This window comes from Charadrius vociferus, unplaced genomic scaffold (genome assembly GCF_000708025.1).
Source record: "Charadrius vociferus isolate BGI_N301 unplaced genomic scaffold, ASM70802v2 scaffold72, whole genome shotgun sequence".
Taxonomy (NCBI): domain Eukaryota; kingdom Metazoa; phylum Chordata; class Aves; order Charadriiformes; family Charadriidae; genus Charadrius; species Charadrius vociferus.
The window spans coordinates 2,258,756-2,266,042 of NW_009647830.1; the positions used below are offsets into that span (position 1 = coordinate 2,258,756).

At 40.7% G+C, this 7,287-nt stretch overlaps 1 protein-coding gene across 1 annotated transcript in view; it reads left to right on the forward strand.

The window, feature by feature from the left end:
* The window catches only part of FGD6 (FYVE, RhoGEF and PH domain containing 6), a 71,159-nt gene that overhangs the window by 20,464 nt on the left and 43,408 nt on the right, over positions 1-7,287 (forward strand).

Consider the following 7,287-nt stretch of genomic DNA (forward strand, 5'->3'; position numbering starts at 1 on the left):
TCCCCGGTTGCTGCAGTGTTTCACTTTCCAGTACCAATGCTCAGGACTGTCTCCTCATATCCTCTTGGATTATATTCTGCTTTGTTGGCATAATCTCCTTATGGCACTCACTGTTGCTGGGGCCACCCCGGCGGAGGCAGGGCCATGCCACCCTCTCTCCTGCTTGTCACAAGGGTGGCCGTGCCGCGCTGATGGGGAGCTGAACTGGCCCACTGTGGGCACCGTTTTTCTCAAAGATGTTTCAAGCTAAGACCTCTTTTTTTTTTTTTTAAATGTGGCTTTCCTGTGGCGAGTGTGGAAACATCTGAAGCATGCGTGTGTGTTTATGTTGAACTGTCCAAGGAATTGAGGAATTGTCAACAAATGGTCTCGCTGAAGATCTCTCCTGTGAGCATGGGAGGCTGCCTGTGGCGAGAGCGGTCCTTGGGCGCCTCTGGCCGCGGGAGCTCCTGTTTTCAAACTGCGGCTAAATATGGAGATAATCTGAGAGCTGTTTGCACCTTTTTTTTTAAAACCATGCTTTTTAAACTCGTGCAATGCAGTATGCTCGCAATGGTACTGATCATAGTACGCCTGAAGTAGGGTGGCTGCCAGAATGGATTGCTTAAAAGAAAAAAAAGGTACAGAATTGATTCAAGCGTGAAACACATATGACGAATGCCTGGCTTATTTTTTTGCTTAGAATGCGAGTCAGATTTATTTTCTTTCTTCTTGTTGAGGAAAGAAATAAGTGCGGTCTTGGCCTGAGGATAACAAATGCTGAACTAAATGCTGCTGGCTGCAAAGATGAGGATAACTTCGTTCCAGCAAGTCAGGTGTTGCCGTTGCGACGTGCTCAGCCAAGTATAGAAGGAGCTGCCAGTGGCGTGATCTAACAGGCTAAATGTGGTGGCGGCTCTGGGCTGTGTTTGTGATATCCTCCTTGCCCAGAAAACCCAGGTGTGAGCAGGGAACGCCAGAGGTAAAGACCGGGACAAAGAAGATTGTTGTTGGCGTTTCTCTTGGCAGGAGCAAACTCCCGACATTCCCACCTGGCCTCTCTCTGCAGCCAGCCCTTTGCCCGGCAGGCAGCAGACAGCTTTCGAAGTACGAGTGGCTCTGAACCAAAATCCATTTTAAATAGGTGGTTCTGAGCTTCTCTTTTGAGAGTGTATAACAATCATCAAGGGTCCTGACTTCCTGTAAAATACATAGATGCTTATGCAGGCATATACTACGTGTGATATTGTTTAAAATAACTGTTTGGATTCTTGAAGTCTTTAAATTGCAATTTGAAAAAGTAACCTGATGTGCACAAAACATTTTCAGTTGGAGTTGCTCAGCTGGATGTGGGGTGTTTCTGTTTTCCAGCTGTGATTCTTGAGGAGTGTTTACGTTTGCATTTGTATCCTTAAAGTTCCCTAATCAGCCCAGAGAGAATATAACAAAACAGTTATAAGTGATGCAAATAATCATGAATTTATTAGTCTAGTTTGTTTGCCTCTTGTTTTGTGGTGCTTTTTTTAAAAGACTTCTGTAGAGGTCTGTGTTGTTGCTCAGCCACGTCACCTACGAGAGGATAGCTCGCAAAAAACCCTAATGAATCTCACAGACGCGATCTCTTCAGGTAGTCTTAAAAATTTAAATAAAAGGGAGATTGGGATTAACTGCCTGTCATGTTCCTTAGCATTAGACCAATAAAAACTCCCGGTCTGTTGCCTTTTCTGTTGTTACTGGTCCTAATAACACAAAGAACTTATTAAAATCACTGAGTTGTCACTGCAGAAGAACGAATGGCATAACTTTAACACAACCGTGTAAAATCCTATTTGAGAGGACCCCTGGCTGTCTCCCTCTCTCGCTGTGAAAATGCACCATTTTTGGCAGAGAAGTTGAAGCCCAAGCAGCTTGGCTGCAATAAGGCAACCGGTCCCCAGTGCTGGCAGCCAAGCCAGCACCGTGAGAGCCACAGTGGTATCCACCAGCTTTTCTCCTACTGTCTGCTACACCTGGAGAGGAGAGACGTGATCTCAGCTTCAGCTCTTTCCATCTGTGCATCTGTCATTAAACCAGAGAGGTGACTGATGCTGTAGGAATCACTCGGATAAGTAAGGCACCTGGTCCAGGCTGCATTTCATCCTCATTTACTGCTTAATGGTCCGGTATGCCTGAAGGAGAAATGAAAAGCCGGGGGACATGAAGAGGACAATGAGGGAGGGAATTTTTTAGCTATAATGGTAGACAGTCACCGTTGTGCAGAGAATCTGAAGTTTAAATGATGAGGTGAATATGATGGGTTAGGGTCCAGGTGCATCTATATGAAGTTCGTGTTTATGCTTGCCAGGCTGGTTTGTGAAAGGACTTTTGCTGATGTTGGCTTCTTCAGGATGGTTGTGGAGCTGAGGTATTGCAGCAAAATGTAACTCATCTAAGTAGTACGTTAATTGATGCCTTTACTAATCTTGCTGGTCACTAATCCCATCATATATTTTCTTAAAAGTTCCATAGGAGCTAACTAGTGATCTTGGTTAGTATTCATTATTATCTTTGTAGTTTGCCAAGTATACTTGCTTTCTAGAACTTACTTCTTTTTTTCCAAAAACCTGCAGTAAAGAAATATTAAAGAGATAGAACTGTCTTAAATGAAAAGTATTAAATTAAGGCAAAAGGAAGTTCACTAAGCAAAATCAAACAGTTATTAACCAAGCAATAATTTCACTTTTTCTTTGGCTTTCCAAGAGCATCTTCTGTTGTCTTGAGCCCCCGAATCAGATAATTGCTTCTTAAATTGTTTTGGGATCTTTACTTGATTTGTCTATTTACAGCCCTTCTTTATACCTCAACAGAGAGACTCTGAATTTAGGTAGGACCTAACAGGAAAGATGCCATAGAACTCTTTTTTTCTTTTCTTTTTAACTTTAGTCTTTTAAGGCTTTTATCCTTGGCTTTTCCCGGAAGCGTACAGCTAGGATCCATTGAGGGAGTCGGGCAGTGAGGCTCACTGTCTTACCTACAGCTATTACAAGTTTGAGGCACTATGAAAAAATATAACAGGCTCATCAGCTATTGCCTCCACAGAGAGACAGTGTGTTTTTAGGTCTTACAAAAAAGCAGCTGAACATGCCATAATTATTGGAATTGATTGCAGGGGCTGGTGATATTAAAACCTGAAAATGGATGAACCAGTAATTGTTACCTCTCTGGAGGAAAGTGAGATGCAAACAGCTGTGAAAGGATTGTGAAATGCTCTAACAATGCAAAAAGGATTTGAGATGAAATGTTATAGTAGGGTATGTTTATTGGCTCTGATGTGTTGGTGTGTGTTTTTTAGTTGAGTAGCAACTTCAGCTTGTATAATTTTGCCTGTATGTTGAAGGCTTTCTTAAAAAATAAACAAACAAACACCCACAAAAAATGCAATGAAATACTGGAGGGAAGAGATAGAAGAATGATAAAGATGCTGAGACGCTCCTACAAAAAGCAGAGTAGAATGGACACTCCTTTTAAAATAGCGAAAGGATAAGAAAAGAAGAATTTAGCAGAGTGGTGTGTGCAAGGTTCTGTTCATTCAGCATTCCTATGTATTTTTGATTACTTACTGGAAGTAGAAAAACATCTAAAAATAATGAAGATCACAAGCAAATATGTGTAAAGCTGCAGCGTGGATTAATCTATTTTAACAAATACTTTGGAGCTGTGGAAACTTGCTCTTTAGTAGTATGGTGATGCTTACACTCGACGCAATTTCAATATACTATAAAATACTTAATGTTGGGGTATTCCATGGCAGAGAATCTCTCGGTCATCTCAGTGAAGCTTAAATTACTAATTACCTTCTAAATGAATTGGGAACTGAGACTGAAAGGTTAATTGTGACTTCAGGCTATAGCGTCCTATGCGGTGTCTAAATCAACAGTGCCTGAAAGTGAAGCCTCAGGCTTATTTGAAGCTTCTATAATAATTCAAATAAGCTAGTCTGAACTAGTCTTGGTCATCTTTTAAAGGTTTTTATGCTTTTAGGATTTATTTTTCTGGCTGTGATAGCTTGATGGCAGTTCTTAAGTTCTGATGGTTTATCTTGCTGTATGCCTGATTAGAACTGGCATGTTTTGTTTCATTAATAATTTGCTATCACATTAGGAAATACAGCACCATGTATATGCTTCATCCCATAAACTGTTCATTCCGAGGCAAGCTAACAATCCCTTAATTTTATGTGTCAAATAAAAAAGCCCCACATCTATATTTAGATAACTTGTTCACGAGATACGCCAAGATATTCTTACTCAGTGGGCAGCACGGTGAGTTGGCAGTGATGGTGTTTCACATGACTGATAATGCAGAAGTTTCTCTCGGTAGTGCTGTGGGTAGGACAAAGAATTGTGATGAAGAGGGAACAAGATAGAGATAGTTCACAGTATCGTGAAAAATACCTATCAGAAGAGCTGCTCAAAAATAACCACTACTGCATGCCTGTGGTATTTTGGAAAAGGGGAATTGATATCTAGTAGAAAAGATTCTGTTTATTTAAATATTTACTACTATTTCCAAACTCATTTAGAGGCTGCAAGGGATTTCACTTCATCCAGAGACAGCTTTAAAAGAACTATATATACACTTAAGTTATAGATGACTTCAGAGGTAAAAGTACAGAAAGAGTAATCAGTAAATACAAAACTGCTTTCTGTTTCGACAGAAATGACATAGTATTTATGTTGAAAGGTTAAGGCATAAGGTACAAGGAGAGTCACTGTTTTCCAGCACATGGCTGATAAAGTCAGATCAACACAGTGACTTTGTCACCATCATCTTCTCTGAAGAAGATGCAACCACAGATACCACCAGGAGTGCATCTACCTGTGGCTACAGTAGTGCATCCTATCCCTGAACTGGCATCTTGTTTGATTCTGAAAAATGACTGGGTGTGAACTGACTTTTGTTTGTTAATCATCTAATCATCCACTGTGGTTTTTCTTTAAAAAATTAATAAAGAAGAAAAAATTAAAAAAAAAAACCACCCCAAAAATCCCTCAACAAAATGTATCAGGTGGAAGAACCTGAGGGCTCTGTTAGGCTGTGAGCTGAGCATATACAGGATAAAGACATATAGGGATTACTCTGAAGTGCTTTGACTGGTGAGGCAGATACTGTAGGCAAGATTTGGTAGATAGCTCTCTCAGCTGTCATAGTTTCCTTTACATGAATAGTAAGTGCATATGCACCACAAAGGCAAGAAAAGGAGTGTACTGTTTAAACGTTGTTGTGATTCACAGGAAGAAAAAAATGTACATGGTGAGTGGCTGTCATTTGTGGACACTTACTAAGCATTCTAAATCATCAGCAGTTAATTATTAAAAAAATTTAGTAGTTTTTTAACTGCAAGTTTCTTTTGGATAAGCTGATCTTTCATTTAGAAAACCCTTCACCCAACACAGGCCAGCTAATTTGATCTTCATCCTTCAGTGGTGAGGGGGTTATGTTTGTGCAAGCAGAATACAGCCTCACCTAGAAATATGCTTGTTTCTGACTTAAAAAAGGGCAGGTTTTCTAAAACTTTGAAGTGTTGGCACAGTTGCCCTGAATAGTTTAAATGGAAAATGATAGCATAATCTGGGAGTGGGTACCCTGTAGAATATGCTTAGGCAAAAGAACTGTGATTTCACAGGTGTGAAAATAATGTTTTCTTGATGGGAAGGAATCTTAGTTAAAGGAAATGAAAGCAGTAATTAAAACAAATAGGAAGGATAGGAAAAAGGGCAATAAAATGTCCATTAACAAAAGTAAAATTTAATTAATAAGGGACTGTAAAATTTAATTAATAAGGGACTAAAAAGTGAATTCCAATGTGGTTAGAGATAAAGGGCTTAATACATTTTGCAATGGGGAAAAAAAATATCCCAGATCGGATGTAGATTCAGTGACAGATGTGGATGGTAAAACTGTGAGTAATACAGTAAAGTAAGGAATAGCAGTAGTTATTTCTGTTGCAGGTTTTGGCTAAAGCAGGGGGATATGTCTACCTCATGTAGTGCTACAGATGTAATAAAGATGTTTGTCATCTAAAAAATAAAAGGATATGAGATGGCATCTGCTAAAATAAACATTCTCAGGCCAACAGGTCATTTGACTGTGAATTAGATAGACTAGGCAAGGAGTTTTTTGAATTGCTGAAGTTAACAAGTAACTGCAGAATTCCTAGCGTCCCGCTAGTGCTGTTCCAAGGGAAGGTGCAGTGAAATGCCGCTTTTTTGCCTTCTTGAAGATTATGGAGGCTCTGTGGGAACCATCCCTGGCGTACTCCATGTGCTGCCCTCCTCAGCACTCATCTCCCTGGTGGCTGCTCTCTTTCCACATGAAGTTGATGATTCCAAACTGAAATATCTGGGTGTCTCTCTGCACCCTAGGTGCTGGAGTCTTGGCTCAGGGCCTCCTTTGAACTCGGTGATGAGCTTGCAATCTCCTTCCTCACCCCATCCCATTCGGTTCTGGGAGACAGTAACTGCTTGGGTGTTTCCTGAGTCCTTCCTGTGTTGTCTTAATAGAACCAAGCTATTTTAATCTTTTCTGTATCTTCGTGACTGACCAAAGTCTGTCTGCAGGCCAACTTATCTTGTCTTCATCTCTAAACATATTTATATGTTGTGATCAGCATTTGTGTATTGTTTCTTTGGGCTGTTTTTTAACCCTGCCTTGAGCACCCAATAATCCACACCCTGCTGTGGCTGCCAGAGCATCCTCACACAGCTAGTATTCCTTCTGCTATTCATGTTACTAGCAGCCACCTCCCATGGGATCCATGCTAACAAGTTTTCTTTCTGGTAACTACCACGTTTGGAGGTGGTGAGCCTGAAGAGTTGCCCTCCATCCCTGCCCACAAGTTCAGTTGCACTGAACTTGTGATTCAAAGATAGGAAAAGAAAAGATCATTTGTAACCATCCCTTGCGTAGGGAGGCAGAGGGCAGCTATACGGAGAAGTGTGTAGCCCTGACAGACGTTGGCTGCACAGAATTAGGTGTTGATCAGCACAGTGAGATCTCTGCTGGTTGCAACAGCTTGGGGGCAAGGGTTTCTGGATTTGCTTTTTGTTTTGTAGGGGAGCTAATCACTTTTGGCTCATATCACAATAAGCCTCTGGCATCCCACTGTCTTTTTGCAGGCCTTGAACACAGATTATGTGAATTTAGACACAACTTTACTATAATTGGCAATTATCAGATATTTTTAAGGATTAAAAGTAGGAGCCCAGGGATTTGTTGTGTTTCTATGTTCAGGCTCCCTTTCCTCTAGTTTCTCTTTTCTTTATCTTT